This window comes from Schistocerca americana, chromosome 1 (assembly GCF_021461395.2).
Source record: "Schistocerca americana isolate TAMUIC-IGC-003095 chromosome 1, iqSchAmer2.1, whole genome shotgun sequence".
In the NCBI taxonomy this organism is placed as follows: domain Eukaryota; kingdom Metazoa; phylum Arthropoda; class Insecta; order Orthoptera; family Acrididae; genus Schistocerca; species Schistocerca americana.
The window spans coordinates 31,048,161-31,065,845 of NC_060119.1; positions in this window are offsets into that span (position 1 = coordinate 31,048,161).

The window sequence follows — 17,685 nt, forward strand, 5'->3', positions numbered from 1 at the left end:
ATACATGCCACTGGAGCCCCAGGAGAGCTGCCATGTGGCGCCCACAGCCTTGGTAGTGTCTTGCGTCGAGGAGGGCATGACGCCTCCAGATATCAATCGCGACGAAATTTCTGTGTCACCATCTCAATGGGACGGTGGGAGGATGGCAGGAATCATTCTGTGGTACGTCAGAAACCACCTATTGGGCTCCCAGATGACATTAAAAGAGCCAACAGCAACTTCGCTAATCTCCACAATATAAATCGTTATGGCGATCCTAGTATTTAATAGCGACGCAAATTGTATAACTCATCGACAATAGGAGAGTGCTACGGTTACAGGAAACAGACAGTGGTGCATCGGATACATGCCACTGGAGCCCCAGGAGAGCTGCCATGTGGCGCCCACAGCCTTGGTAGTCTCTTGCGTCGAGGAGGGCATGACGCCTCCAGATATCAATCGCGACGAAATTTCTGTGTCACCATCTCAATGGGACGGTGGGAGGATGGCAGCAATCATTCTGTGGTACGTCAGAAACCACCTATTGGGCTCCCAGATGACATTAAAAGAGCCAACAGCAACTTCGCTAATCTCCTCAACATAAGTCGTTATGGCGATCCTAGTATTTAATAGCGACGCAAATTGTATAACTCATCGACAATAGGAGAGTGCTACGGTTACAGGAAACAGACAGCGGTGCATCGGATACATGCCACTAGAGCCCCAGGAGAGCTGCCATGTGGCGCTCACAGCCTTGGAAGTGTCTTGCGTCGAGGAGGGCATGACGCCTCCAGATATCAATCGCGACGAAATTTCTGTGTCACCATCTCAATGGGACGGTGGGAGGATTGCAGGAATCATTCTGCGATACGTCAGAAACCACCTATTGGGCTCCCAGATGACATTAAAAGAGCCAACAACAACTTCGCTAATCTCCTCAATATAGGTCGTTATGGCGATCCTAGTATTTAATAGCGACGCAAATTGTATAACTCATCGACAATAGGAGAGTGCTACGGTTACAGGAAACAGACAGTGGTGCATCGGATACATGCCACTGGAGCCCCAGGAGAGCTGCCATGTGGCGCCCACAGCCTTGGTAGTCTCTTGCGTCGAGGAGGGCATGACGCCTCCAGATATCAATCGCGACGAAATTTCTGTGTCACCATCTCAATGGGACGGTGGGAGGATGGCAGGAATCATTCTGTGGTACGTCAGAAACCACCTATTGGGCTGCCAGAGGCATTTAAAGAGCCAACAGCAACTAAGTTAATTTCCTCAATATAAATCGTTATGTTGATCCTAGTATTTAATAGCGACGCAAATTGTATAACTCATCGACAATAGGAGAATGCTACGGTTACAGGAAACAGACAGTGGTGCATCGGATACATGCCACTGGAGCCCCAGGAGAGCTGCCATGTGGCGCCCACAGCCTTGGTAGTCTCTTGCATCGAGGAGGGTATGGCGCCTCCAGATATCAATCGCGACGAAATTTCTGTGTCACCATCTCAAGGGGATGGTGGGAGGATGGCAGGAATCATTCTGTGGTACGTCAGAAACCACCTATTGGGCTCCCAGATGACATTAAAAGAGCCAACAGCAACTTCGCTAATCTCCTCAATATAAGTCGTTATGGCGATCCTAGTATTTAATAGCGACGCAAATTGTATAACTCATCGACAATAGGAGAGTGCTACGGTTACAGGAAACAGACAGTGGTGCATCGGATACATGCCACTGGAGCCCCAGGACAGCTGCCATGTGGCGCCCACAGCCTTGGTAGTCTCTTGCGTCGAGGAGGGCATGACGCCTCCAGATATCAATCGCGACGAAATTTCTGTGTCACCATCTCAATGGGACGGTGGGAGGATGGCAGGAATCATTCTGTGGTACGTCAGAAACCACCTATTGGGCTCCCAGATGACTTTAAAAGAGCCAACAGCAACTTCGCTAATCTCCTCAATATAAGTCGTTATGGCGATCCTAGTATTAAATAGCGACGCAAATTGCATAACTCATCGACAATAAGAGAGAGCTACGGATACAGGAAACAGACAGTGGAGCATCGGATACATGCCACTGGAGCCCCAGGAGAGCCGCCATGTGGCGCTCACAGCCTTGGTAGTCTCTTGCGTCGAGGAGGGCATGACGCCTCCAGATATCAATCGCGACGAAATTTCTGTGTCACCATCTCAATGGGACGGTGGGAGGATGGCAGGAATCATTCTGTGGTACGTCAGAAACCACCTATTGGGCTCCCAGATGACTTTAAAAGAGCCAACAGCAACTTCGCTAATCTCCTCAATATAAGTCGTTATGGCGATCCTAGTATTTAATAGCGACGCAAATTGCATAACTCATCGACAATAGGAGAGTGCTACGGATACAGGAAAAGGACAGTGGTGCATCGGATACATGCCACTGGAGCCCCAGGAGAGCCGCCATGTGGCGCTCACAGCCTTGGTAGTCTCTTGCGTCGAGGAGGGCATGACCCCTCCAGATATCAATCGCGTCGAAATTTCTGTGTCACCATCTCAATGGGACGGTGGGAGGATGGCAGGAATCACTCTGTGGTACGTCAGAAACCACCTATTGGACTCCCAGATGACTTTAAAAGAGCCAACAGCAACTTCGCTAATCTCCTCAATATAAGTCGTTATGGCGATCCTAGTATTTAATAGCGACGCAAATTGCATAACTCATCGACAATAGGAGAGTGCTACGGATACAGGAAACAGACAGTGGTGCATCGGATACATGCCACTGGAGCCCTAGGAGAGCTGCCATGTGGCGCCCACAGCCTTGGTAGTCTCTTGCGTCGAGGAGGGCATGACGCCTCCAGATATCAATCGCGACGAAATTTCTGTGTCACCATCTCAATGGGACGGTGGAAGGATGGCAGGAATCATTCTGCGGTACGTCAGAAACCACCTATCGGGCTCCCAGATGACATTAAAAGAGCCAACAGCAACTTCGCTAATCTCCTCAATATAAGTCGTTATGGCGATCCTAGTATTTAATAGCGACGCAAATTGTATAACTCATCGACAATAGGAGAGTGCTACGGTTACAGGAAACAGACAGTGGTGAATCGGATACATGCCACTGGAGCCCCAGGAGAGCTGCCATGTGGCGCCCACTGCCTTGGTAGTCTCTTGCGTCGAGGAGGGCATGACGCCTCCAGATATCAATCGCGACGAAATTTCGGTGTCACCATCTCAATGGGACGGTGGGAGGATGGCAGGAATCATTCTGTGGTACGTCAGAAACCACCTATTGGGCTGCCAGAGGCATTTAAAGAGCCAACAGCAACTAAGTTAATTTCCTCAATATAAATTGTTATGTTGATCCTAGTATTTAATAGCGACGCAAATTGTATAACTCATCGACAATAGGAGAGTCCTACGGTTACAGGAAACAGACAGTGGTGCATCGGATACATGCCACTGGAGCCCTAGGAGAGCTGCCATGTGGCGCCCACAGCCTTGGTAGTCTCTTGCGTCGAGGAGGGCATGACGCCTCCAGATATCAATCGCGACGAAATTTCTGTGTCACCATCTCAATGGGACGGTGGGAGGATGGCAGCAATCATTCTGTGGTACGTCAGAAACCACCTATTGGGCTCCCAGATGACATTAAAAGAGCCAACAGCAACTTCGCTAATCTCCTCAATATAAGTCGTTATGGCGATCCTAGTATTTAATAGCGACGCAAATTGTATAACTCATCGACAATAGGAGAGTGCTACGGTTACAGGAAACAGACAGCGGTGCATCGGATACATGCCACTAGAGCTCCAGGAGAGCTGCCATGTGGCGCTCACAGCCTTGGAAGTGTCTTGCGTCGAGGAGGGCATGACGCCTCCAGATATCAATCGCGACGAAATTTCTGTGTCACCATCTCAATGGGACGGTGGGAGGATTGCAGGAATCATTCTGCGATACGTCAGAAACCACCTATTGGGCTCCCAGATGACATTAAAAGAGCCAACAACAACTTCGCTAATCTCCTCAATATAGGTCGTTATGGCGATCCTAGTATTTAATAGCGACGCAAATTGTATAACTCATCGACAATAGGAGAGTACTACGGTTACAGGAAACAGACAGTGGTGCATCGGATACATGCCACTGGAGCCCCAGGAGAGCTGCCATGTGGCGCCCACAGCCTTGGTAGTCTCTTGCGTCGAGGAGGGCATGACGCCTCCAGATATCAATCGCGACGAAATTTCTGTGTCACCATCTCAATGGGACGGTGGGAGGATGGCAGGAATCATTCTGTGGTACGTCAGAAACCACCTATTGGGCTGCCAGAGGCATTTAAAAAGCCAACAGCAACTAAGTTAATTTCCTCAATATAAATCGTTATGTTGATCCTAGTATTTAATAGCGACGCAAATTGTATAACTCATCGACAATAGGAGAGTGCTACGGTTACAGGAAACAGACAGTGGTGCATCAGATACATGCCACTGGAGCCCCAGGAGAGCTGCCATGTGGCGCCCACAGCCTTGGTAGTCTCTTGCATCGAGGAGGGCATGGCGCCTCCAGATATCAATCGCGACGAAATTTCTGTGTCACCATCTCAAGGGGATGGTGGGAGGATGGCAGGAATCATTCTGTGGTACGTCAGAAACCACCTATTGGGCTCCCAGATGAAATTAAAAGAGCCAACAGCAACTTCGCTAATCTCCTCAATATAAGTCGTTATGGCGATCCTAGTATTTAATAGCGACGCAAATTGTATAACTCATCGACAATAGGAGAGTGCTACGGTTACAGGAAACAGACAGTGGTGCATCGGATACATGCCACTGGAGCCCCAGGACAGCTGCCATGTGGCGCCCACAGCCTTGGTAGTCTCTTGCGTCGAGGAGGGCATGACGCCTCCAGATATCAATCGCGACGAAATTTCTGTGTCACCATCTCAATGGGACGGTGGGAGGATGGCAGGAATCATTCTGTGGTACGTCAGAAACCACCTATTGGGCTCCCAGATGACTTTAAAAGAGCCAACAGCAACTTCGCTAATCTCCTCAATATAAGTCGTTATGGCGATCCTAGTATTAAATAGCGACGCAAATTGCATAACTCATCGACAATAAGAGAGAGCTACGGATACAGGAAACAGACAGTGGTGCATCGGATACATGCCACTGGAGCCCCAGGAGAGCCGCCATGTGGCGCTCACAGCCTTGGTAGTCTCTTGCGTCGAGGAGGGCATGACGCCTCCAGATATCAATCGCGACGAAATTTCTGTGTCACCATCTCAATGGGACGGTGGGAGGATGGCAGGAATCATTCTGTGGTACGTCAGAAACCACCTATTGGGCTCCCAGATGACTTTAAAAGAGCCAACAGCAACTTCGCTAATCTCCTCAATATAAGTCGTTATGGCGATCCTAGTATTTAATAGCGACGCAAATTACATAACTCATCGACAATAGGAGAGTGCTACGGATACAGGAAACAGACAGTGGTGCATCGGATACATGCCACTGGAGCCCCAGGAGAGCCGCCATGTGGCGCTCACAGCCTTGGTAGTCTCTTGCGTCGAGGAGGGCATGACCCCTCCAGATATCAATCGCGTCGAAATTTCTGTGTCACCATCTCAATGGGACGGTGGGAGGATGGCAGGAATCATTCTGTGGTACGTCAGAAACCACCTATTGGACTCCCAGATGACTTTAAAAGAGCCAACAGCAACTTCGCTAATCTCCTCAGTATAAGTCGTTATGGCGATCCTAGTATTTAATAGCGACGCAAATTGCATAACTCATCGACAATAGGAGAGTGCTACGGATACAGGAAACAGACAGTGGTGCATCGGATACATGCCACTGGAGCCCTAGGAGAGCTGCCATGTGGCGCCCACAGCCTTGGTAGTCTCTTGCGTCGAGGAGGGCATGACGCCTCCAGATATCAATCGCGACGAAATTTCTGTGTCACCATCTCAATGGGACGGTGGAAGGATGGCAGGAATCATTCTGCGGTTCGTCAGAAACCACCTATCGGGCTCCCAGATGACATTAAAAGAGCCAACAGCAACTTCGCTAATCTCCTCAATATAAGTCGTTATGGCGATCCTAGTATTTAATAGCGACGCAAATTGTATAACTCATCGACAATAGGAGAGTGCTACGGTTACAGGAAACAGACAGTGGTGAATCGGATACATGCCACTGGAGCCCCAGGAGAGCTGCCATGTGGCGCCCACTGCCTTGGTAGTCTCTTGCGTCGAGGAGGGCATGACGCCTCCAGATATCAATCGCGACGAAATTTCGGTGTCACCATCTCAATGGGACGGTGGGAGGATGGCAGGAATCATTCTGTGGTACGTCAGAAACCACCTATTGGTCTGTCAGAGGCATTTAAAGAGCCAACAGCAACTAAGTTAATTTCCTCAATATAAATTGTTATGTTGATCCTAGTATTTAATAGCGACGCAAATTGTATAACTCATCGACAATAGGAGAGTCCTACGGTTACAGGAAACAGACAGTGGTGCATCGGATACATGCCACTGGAGCCCCAGGAGAGCTGCCATGTGGCGCCCACAGCCTTGGTAGTCTCTTGCATCGAGGAGGGCTTGACGCCTCCAGATATCAATCGCGACGAAATTTCTGTGTCACCATCTCAAGGGGATGGTGGGAGGATGGCAGGAATCATTCTGTGGTACGTCAGAAACCACCTATTGGGCTCCCAGATGACATTAAAAGAGCCAACAGCAGCTTCGCTAATCTCCTCAATATAAGTCGTTATGGCGATCCTAGTATATAATAGCGACGCAAATTGTATAACTCTTCGGCAATGGGAGAGTGCTACGGTTACAGGAAACAGACAGTGGTGCATCGGATACATGCCACTGGAGCCCCAGGAGAGCTGCCATGTGGCGCCCACAGCCTTGGTAGACTCTTGCGTCGAGGAGGGCATGACGCCTCCAGATATCAATCGCGACGAAATTTCTGTGTCACCATCTCAATGGGACGGTGGGAGGATGGCAGGAATCATTCTGCGGTACGTCAGAAACCACCTATTGGGCTCCCAGATGACATTAAAAGAGCCAACAGCAACTTCGCTAATCTCCTCAATATAAGTCGTTATGGCGATCCTAGTATTTAATAGCGACGCAAATTGTATAACTCATCGACAATAGGAGAGTGCTACGGTTACAGGAAACCGACAGTGGTGCATCGGATACGTGCCACTAGAGCCCCAGGACAGCTGCCATGTGGCGCCCACAGCCTTGGTAGTCTCTTGCGTCGAGGAGGGCATGACGCCTCCAGATATCGATCGCGACGAAATTTCTGTGTCACCATCTCAATGGGACGGTGGGAGGATGGCAGGAATCATTCTGTGGTACGTCAGAAACCACCTATTGGGCTCCCAGATGACTTTAAAAGAGCCAACAGCAACTTCGCTAATCTCCTCAATATAAGTCGTTATGGCGATCCTAGTATTTAATAGCGACGCAAATTGCATAACTCATCGACAATAAGAGAGAGCTACGGATACAGGAAACAGACAGTGGTGCATCGGATACATGCCACTGGAGCCCCAGGAGAGCCGCCATGTGGCGCTCACAGCCTTGGTAGTCTCTTGCGTCGAGGAGGGCATGACGCCTCCAGATATCAATCGCGACGAAATTTCTGTGTCACCATCTCAATGGGACGGTGGGAGGATGGCAGGAATCATTCTGTGGTACGTCAGAAACCACCTATTGGGCACCCAGATGACATTAAAAGAGCCAACAGCAACTTCCCTAATCTCCTCAATATAAGTCGTTATGGCGATCCTAGTATTTAATAGCGACGCAAATTGCATAACTCATCGACAATAGGAGAGTGCTACGGATACAGGAAACAGACAGTGGTGCATCGGATACATGCCACTGGAGCCCCAGGAGAGCTGCCATGTGGCGCCCACAGCCTTGGTAGTCTCTTGCGTCGAGGAGGGCATGACGCCTCCAGATACCAATCGCGACGAAATTTCTGTGTCACCATCTCAATGGGACGGTGGGAGGATGGCAGGAATCATTCTGTGGTACGTCAGAAACCACCTATTGGGCTCCCAGATGACTTTAAAAGAGCCAACAGCAACTTCCCTAATCTCCTCAATATAAGTCGTTATGGCGATCCTAGTATTTAATAGCGACGCAAATTGCATAACTCATCGACAATAGGAGAGTGCTACGGATACAGGAAACAGACAGTGGTGCATCGGATACATGCCACTGGAGCCCCAGGAGAGCTGCCATGTGGCGCCCACAGCCTTGGTAGTCTCTTGCGTCGAGGAGGGCATGACGCCTCCAGATATCAATCGCGACGAAATTTCTGTGTCACCATCTCAATGGGACGGTGGGAGGATGGCAGGAATCATTCTGTGGTACGTCAGAAACCACCTATTCGGCTCCCAGATGACATTAAAAGAGCCAACAGCAACTTCGCTAATGTCCTCAATATAAGTCGTTATGGCGATCCAAGTATTTAATAGCGACGCAAATTGCATAACTCATCGACAATAGGAGAGAGCTACGGATACAGGAAACAGACAGTGGTGCATCGGATACATGCCACTGGAGCCCCAGGAGAGCTGCCATGTGGCGCCCACAGCCTTGGTAGCCTCTTGCGTCGAGGAGGGCATGACGCCTCCAGATATCAATCGCGTCGAAATTTCTGTGTCACCATCTCAATGGGACGGTGGGAGGATGGCAGGAATCATTCTGTGGTACGTCAGAAACCACCTATTGGGCTCCCAGATGACATTAAAAGAGCCAACAGCAACTTCGCTAATCTCCTCAATATAAGTCGTTATGGCGATCCTAGTATTTAATAGCGACGCAAATTGCATAACTCATCGACAATAGGAGAGAGCTACGGAACAGGAAACAGACAGTGGTGCATCGGATACATGCCACTGGAGCCCCAGGAGAGCTGCCATGTGGCGCCCACAGCCTTGGTAGTGTCTTGCGTCGAGGAAGGCATGACGCCTCCAGATATCAATCGCGACGAAATTTCTGTGTCACCATCTCAATGGGACGGTGGGAGGATGGCAGGAATCATTCTGTGGTACGTCAGAAACCACCTATTGGGCTCCCAGATGACATTAAAAGAGCCAACAGCAACTTCGCTAATCTCCTCAATATAAGTCGTTATGGCGATCCTAGTATTTAATAGCGACGCAAATTGCATAACTCATCGACAATAGGAGAGTGCTACGGTTAGAGAAAACAGACAGTGGTGCATCGGATACATGCCACTGGAGCCCCAGGAGAGCTGCCATGTGGCGCCCACAGCCTTGGTAGTGTCTTGCGTCGAGGAGGGCATGACGCCTCCAGATATCAATCGCGACGAAATTTCTGTGTCACCATCTCAATGGGACGGTGGGAGGATGGCAGGATTCATTCTGTGGTACGTCAGAAACCTCCTATTGGGCTCCCAGATGACATTAAAAGAGCCAACAGCAACTTCACTAATCTCGTCAATATAAGTCGTTATGGCGATCCTAGTATTTAATAGCGACAAAAATTGCATAACTCATCGACAATAGGAGAAAGCTACGGATACAGGAAACAGACAGTGGTGCATCGGATACATGCCACTGGAGCCCCAGGAGAGCTGCCATGTGGCGCCCACACCCTTGGTAGTCTCTTGCGTCGAGGAAGGCATGACGCCTCCAGATATCAATCGCGACGAAATTTCTGTGTCACCATCTCATTGGGACGGTGGGAGGATGGCAGGAATCATTCTGTGGTACGTCAGAAACCACCTATTGGGCTCCGAGATGACATTAAAAGTGCCAACAGCAACTTCCCTAATCTCCTCAATATAAGTCGCTATGGCGATCCTAGTATTTAATAGCGAAGCAAATTGCATAACTCATCGACAATAGGAGAGTGCTACGGATTCAGGAAACAGACAGTGGTGCATCGGATACATGCCACTGGAGCCCCAGGAGAGCTGCCATGTGGCGCCCACAGCCTTGGTAGTGTCTTGCGTCGAGGAGGGCATGACGCCTCCAGATATCAATCGCGACGAAATTTCTGTGTCACCATCTCAATGGGACGGTGGGAGGATGGCAGGAATCATTCAGTGGTACGTCAGAAACCACCTATTGGGCTGCCAGAGGCATTTAAAGAGCCAACAGCAAGTAAGTTAATCTCCTCAATATAAATCGTTATGGTGATCCTAGTATTTAATAGCGACGCAAATTGTATAACTGATCGACAATTGGAGAATGCTACGGATACAGGAAACATACAGTGGTGCATCGGATACATGCCACTGGAGCCCAAGGAGAGCTGCCATGTGGCGCCCATAGCCTTGGTAGTCTCTTGCGTCGAGGAGGGCATGACGCCTCCAGATATCAATCGCGACGAAATTTCTGTGTCACCATCTCAATGGGACGGTGGGAGGATGGCAGGAATCATTCTGTGGTACGTCAGAAACCACCTATTGGGCTCCCAGATGAGATTAAAAGAGCCAACAGCAACTTCGCTAATCCCCTCAATATAAGTCGTTATGGCGATCCTAGTATTTAATAGCGACGCAAATTGTATAACTCATCGACAATAGGAGAGTGCTACGGTTACAGGAAACAGACAGTGGTGCATCGGATACATGCCGCTGGAGCCCCAGGAGAGCTGCTATGTGGCGCCCACAGCCTTGGTAGTCTCTTGCGTCGAGGAGGGCATGACGCCTCCAGATATCAATCGCGACGAAATTTCTGTGTCACCATCTCAAGGGGACGGTGGGAGGATGGCAGGAATCATTCTGTGGTACGTCAGAAACCACCTATTGGGCTGCCACAGGCATTTAAAGAGCCAACAGCAACTAAGTTAATCTCCTCAATATAAATCGTTATGGTGATCCTAGTATTTAATAGCGACGCAAATTGTATAACTCATCGACAATAGGAGAGTGCTACGGTTACAGGAAACAGACAGTGATGCATCGGATACATGCCACTGGAGCCCCAGGAGAGCTGCCATGTGGCGCCCATAGCCTTGGTAGTGTCTTGCGTCGAGGAGGGCATGACGCCTCCAGATATCAATCGCGACGAAATTTCTGTGTCACCATCTCAATGGGACGGTGGGAGGATGGCAGGAATCATTCTGTGGTACGTCAGAAACCACCTATTGGGCTGCCAGAGGCATTTAAAGAGCCAACAGCAATTAAGTTAAACTCCTCAATATAAATCGTTATGGTGATCCTAGTATTTAATAGCGACGCAAATTGTATAACTCATCGACAATAGGAGAGTGCTAAGGTTACAGGAAACAGACAGTTGTGCATCGGATACATACCACTGGAGCCCCAGGAGAGCTGCCATGTGGCGCCCACAGCCTTGGTAGTCTCTTGCGTCGAGGAGGGCATGACGCCTCCAGATATCAATCGCGACGAAATATCTGTGTCACCATCTCAAGGGGACGGTAAGAGGATGGCAGGAATCATTCTGTGGTACGTCAGAAACCACCTATTGGGCTGCCAGAGGCATTTAAAGAGCCAACAGCAACTAAGTTAATCTCCTCAATATAAATCGTTATGCTGATCCTAGTATTTAATAGCGACGCAAATTGTATAACTCATCGACAATAGGAGAGTGCTACGGTTACAGGAAACAGACAGTGGTGCATCGGATACATGCCACTGGAGCCCCAGGAGAGCTGCCATGTGGCGCCCACAGCCTTGGTAGTCTTTTGCGTCGAGGAGGGCGTGACGCCTCCAGATATCAATCGCGACGAAATTTCTGTGTCACCATCTCAATGGGACGGTGGGAGGATGGCAGGAATCATTCTGTGGTACGTCAGAAACCACCTATTGGGCTGCCAGAGGCATTTAAAGAGCCAACAGCAACTAAGTTAATCTCCTCAATATAAATCGTTATGGTGATCCTAGTATTTAATAGCGACGCAAATTGTATAACTCATCGACAATAGGAGAGTGCTACGGTTACAGGAAACATACAGTGGTGCATCGGATACATGCCACTGGAGCCCCAGGAGAGCTGCCATGTGGCGCCCACAGCCTTGGTAGTCTCTTGCGTCGAGGAGAACATGACGCCTCCAGATATCAATCGCGACGAAATTTCTGTGTCACCATCTCAATGGGACGGTGGGAGGATGGCAGGAATCATTCTGTGGTACGTCAGAAACCACCTATTGGGCTGCCAGAGGCATTTAAAGAGCCAACAGCAACTAAGTTAATCTCCTCAATATAAATCGTTATGGTGATCCTAGTATTTAATAGCGACGCAAATTGTATAACTCATCGACAATAGGAGAGTGCTATGGTTACAGGAAACAGACAGTGGTGCATCGGATACATGCCACTGGAGCCCCAGGAGAGCTGCCATGTGGCGCCCACAGCGTTGGTAGTCTCTTGCGTCGAGGAGGGCATGACGCCTCCAGATATCAATCGCGACGAAATTTCTGTGTCACCATCTCAAGGGGACGGTGGGAGGATGGCAGGAATCATTCTGTGGTACGTCAGAAACCACCTATTGGGCTGCCACAGGCATTTAAAGAGCCAACAGCAACTAAGTTAATCTCCTCAGTATAAATCGTTATGGTGATCCTAGTATTTAATAGCGACGCAAATTGTATAACTCATTGACAATAGGATAGTGCAACGGTTCCAGGAAACAGACAGTGGTGCATCGGATACATGCCACTGGAGCCCCAGGAGTGCTGCCATGTGGCGCCCACAGCCTTGGTAGTGTCTTGCGTCGAGGAGGGCATGACGCCTCCAGATATCAATCGCGACGAAATTTCTGTGCCACCATCTCAATGGGAAGGTGGGAGGATGGCAGGAATCATTCTGTGGTACGTCAGAAACCACCTATTGGGCTCACAGATGACATTAAAAGAGCCAACAGCAACTTCGCTAATCTCCTCAATATAAGTCGTTATGGCGATCCTAGTATTTAGTAGTGACGCAAATTGTATAACTCATCGACAATAGGAGAGTGCTACGGTTACAGGAAACAGACAGTGGTGCATCGGATACATGCCACTGGAGCCCCAGGTGAGCTGCCATGAGGCGCCCACAGCCTTGGTAGTGTCTTGCGTCGAGGAGGGCATGACGCCTCCAGATATCAATCGCGACGAAATTTCTGTGTCACCATCTCAATGGGACGGTGGGAGGATGGCAGGAATCATTCTGTGGTACGTCAGAAACCACCTATTGAGCTCCCAGATGACAATAAAAGAGTCAACAGCAACTTCGCTAATCTCCTCAATATAAGTCGTTATGGCGATCCTAGTATTTAATAGCGACGCAAATTGTATAATTCATCGACAATAGGAGAGTGCTACGGTTACAGGAAACAGACAGTGGTGCATCGGATACATGCCACTGGAGCCCCAGGAGAGCTGCCATGTGGCGCCCACAGCCTTGGTAGTGTCTTGCGTCGAGGAGGGCATGACGCCTCCAGATATCAATCGCGACGAAATTTCTGTGTCACCATCTCAATGGGACGGTGGGAGGATGGCAGGAATCATTCTGCGGTACGTCAGAAACCACCTATTGGGCTCACAGATGACATTAAAAGAGCCAACAGCAACTAAGTTAATCTCCTCAATATAAATCGTTATGGTGATCCTAGTATTTAATAGCGACGCAAATTGTATAACTCATCGACAATAGGAGAGTGCTACGGTTACAGGAAACAGACAGTGGTGCATCGGATACATGCCACTGGAGCCCCAGGAGAGCTGCCATGTGGCGCCCACAGCCTTGGTAGTCTCTTGCGTCGAGGAGGGCATGACGCCTCCAGATGTCAATCGCGACGAAATATCTGTATCACCATCTCAATGGGACGGTGGGAGGATGGCAGGAATCATTCTGTGGTACGTCAGAAACCACCTATTGGTCTGGTAGAGGCATTTAAAGAGCCAACAGCAGCTACGTTAAACTCCTCAATATAAGTCGTTATGGCGATCCTAGTATTTAATAGCGACGCAAATTGTATAACTCATCGACAATAGGAGAGTGCTACGGTTACAGGATACAGAAAGTGGTGCATCGGATACATGCCACTGGAGCCCCAGGAGAGCTGCCACGTGGCGCCCACAGCCTTGGTAGTCTCTTGCGTCGAGGAGCGCATGACGCCTCCAGATATCAATCGCGACGAATATTCTGTGTCACCATCTCAATGGGACGGTGGGAGGATGGCAGGAATCATACTGTGGTACGTCAGAAACCACCTATTGGGCTCCCAGATGACATTAAAAGAGCCAACAGCAACTTCGCTAATCTCCTCAATATAAGTCGTTATGATGATCCTAGTATTTAATAGCCACGCAAATTGTATAACTCATCGACAATAGGAGAGTGCTACGGTTACAGGAAACAGACAGTGGTGCATCGGATACATGCCACTGGAGCCCCAGGAGAGCTGCCATGTGGCGCCCACAGCCTTGGTAGTCTCTTGCGTCGAGGAGGGCATGACGCCTCCAGATATCAATCGCGACGAAATTTCTGTGTCACCATCTCAATGGGACGATGGGAGGATGGCAGGAATCATTCTGTGGTACGTCAGAAACCACCTATTGGGCTCCCAGATGACATTAAAAGAGCCAACAGCAACTTCGCTAATCTCCTCAATATAAGTCGTTATGGCGATCCTAGTATTTAATAGCGACGCAAATTGTATAACTCATTGACAATAGGAGAGTGCTACGGTTAGAGGAAACAGACAGTGGTGCATCGGATACATGCCACTGGAGCCCCAGGAGAGCTGCCATGTGGCGCCCACAGCCTTGGTAGTCTCTTGCGTCGAGGAGGGCATGACACCTCCTGATATCAATCGCGACGAAATTTCTGTGTCACCATCTCAATGGGACGGTGGGAGGATGGCAGGAATCATTCTGTGGTACGTCAGAAACCACCTATTGGGCTCCCAGATGACATTAAAAGAGCCAACAGCAACTTCGCTAATCTCCTCAATATAAGTCGTTAAGGCGATCCTAGTATTTAATAGCGACGCAAATTGTATAACTCATCGACAATAGGAGAGTGCTACGGTTACAGGAAACAGACAGTGGTGCATCGGATACATGCCACTGGAGCCCCAGGAGAGCTGCCATGTGGCGCCCACAGCCTTGGTAGTCTCTTGCGTCGAGGAGGGCATGACGCCTCCAGATATCAATCGCGACGAAATTTCTGTGTCACCATCTCAATGGGACGGTGGGAGGATGGCAGGAATCATTCTGTGGTACGTCAGAAACCACCTATTGGGCTCCCAGATGACATTAAAAGAGCCAAAGCAACTTCGCTAATCTCCTCAATATAAGTCGTTATGGCGATCATAGTATTTAATAGCGACGCAAACTGTATAACTCATCGACAATAGGAGAGTGCTACGGTTACAGGAAACAGACAGTGTTGCATCAGATACATGCCACTGGAGCCCCAGGAGAGCTGCCATGTGGCGCCCACAGCCTTGGTAGTCTCTTGCGTCGAGGAGGGCTGACGCCTCCAGATATCAATCGCGACGAAATTTCTGTGTCACCATCTCAATGGGACGGTGGGAGGATGGCAGGAATCATTCTGTGGTACATCAGAAACCACCTATTGCGCTCCCAGATGACATTAAAAGAGCCAACAGCAACTTCGCTAATCTCCTCAATATAAGTCGTTATGGCGATCATAGTATTTAATAGCGACGCAAACTGTATAACTCATCGACAATAGGAGAGTGCTACGGTTACAGGAAACAGACAGTGGTGCATCGGATACATGCCACTGGAGCCCCAGGAGAGCTGCCACGTGGCGCCCACAGCCTTGGTAGTGTCTTGCGTCGAGGAGGGCATGACGCCTCCAGATATCAATCGCGACGAAATTTCTGTGTCACCATCTCAATGGGACGGTGGGAGGATGGCAGGAATCATTCTGTGGTACATCAGAAACCACCTATTGGGCTCCCAGATGACATTAAAAGAGCCAACAGCAACTTCGCTAATCTCCTCAATATAAGTCGTTATGGCGATCATAGTATTTAATAGCGACGCAAACTGTATAACTCATCGACAATAGGAGAGTGCTACGGTTACAGGAAACAGACAGTGGTGCATCGGATACATGCCACTGGAGCCCCAGGAGAGCTGCCATGTGGCGCCCACAGCCTTGGTAGTCTCTTGCGTCGAGGAGGGCTGACGCCTCCAGATATCAATCGCGACGAAATTTCTGTGTCACCATCTCAATGGGACGGTGGGAGGATGGCAGGAATCATTCTGTGGTACATCAGAAACCACCTATTGGGCTCCCAGATGACATTAAAAGAGCCAACAGCAACTTCGCTAATCTCCTCAATATAATTTATTATGGCGATCGTAGTATTTAATAGCGACGCAAACTGTATAACTCATCGACAATTGGAGAGTGCTACGGTTACAGGAAACAGACAGTGGTGCATCGGATACATGCCACTGGAGCCCCAGGAGAGCTGCCATGTTGCGCCCACAGCCTTGGTAGTCTCTTGCGTCGAGGAGGGCTGACGCCTCCAGATATCAATCGCGACGAAATTTCTGTGTCACCATCTCAATGGGACGGTGGGAGGATGGCAGGAATCATTCTGTGGTACATCAGAAACCACCTATTGGGCTCCCAGATGACATTAAAAGAGCCAACAGCAACTTCGCTAATCTCCTGAATATAAGTCGTTATGGCGATCATAGTATTTAATAGCGACGCGAACTGTATAACTCATCGACAATAGGAGAGTGCTAAGGTTACAGGAAACAGACAGTGGTGCATCGGATACATGCCACTGGAGCCCCAGGAGAGCTGCCATGTGGCACCCACAGCCTTGGTAGTCTCTTGCGTCGAGGAGGGCTGACGCCTCCAGATATCAATCGCGACGAAATTTCTGTGTCACCATCTCAATGGGACGGTGGGAGGATGGCAGGAATCATTCTGTGGTACATCAGAAACCACCTATTGGACTCCCAGATGACATTAAAAGAGCCAACAGCAACTTCGCTAATCTCCTCAATATAAGTCGTTATGGCGATCATAGTATTTAATAGCGACGCAAGCTGTATAACTCATCGACAATAGGAGAGTGCTACGGTTACAGGAAACAGACAGTGGTGCATCGGATACATGCCACTGGAGCCCCAGGAGAGCTGCCATGTGGCGCCCACAGTCTTGGTAGTCTCTTGCGTCGAGGAGGGCTGACGCCTCCAGATATCAATCGCGACGAAATTTCTGTGTCACCTTCTCAATGGGACGGTGGGAGGATGGCAGGAATCATTCTGTGGTACATCAGAAACCACCTATTGGGCTCCCAGATGACATTAAAAGAGCCAACAGCAACTTCGCTAATCTCCTCAATATAAGTCGTTATGGCGATCATAGTATTTAATAGCGACGCAAACTGTATAACTCATTGACAATAGGAGAGTGCTACGGTTACAGGAAACAGACAGTGGTGCATCGGATACATGCCACTGGAGCCCCATGAGAGCTGCCATGTGGCGCCCACAGCCTTGGTAGTCTCTTGCGTCGAGGAGGGCTGACGCCTCCAGATATCAATCGCGACGGAATTTCTGTGTCACCATCTCAATGGGACGGTGGGAGGATGGCAGGAATCATTCTGTGGTACATCAGAAACCACCTATTGGGCTCCCAGATGACATTAAAAGAGCCAACAGCAACTTCGCTAATCTCCTCAATATAAGTCGTTATGGCGATCATAGTAT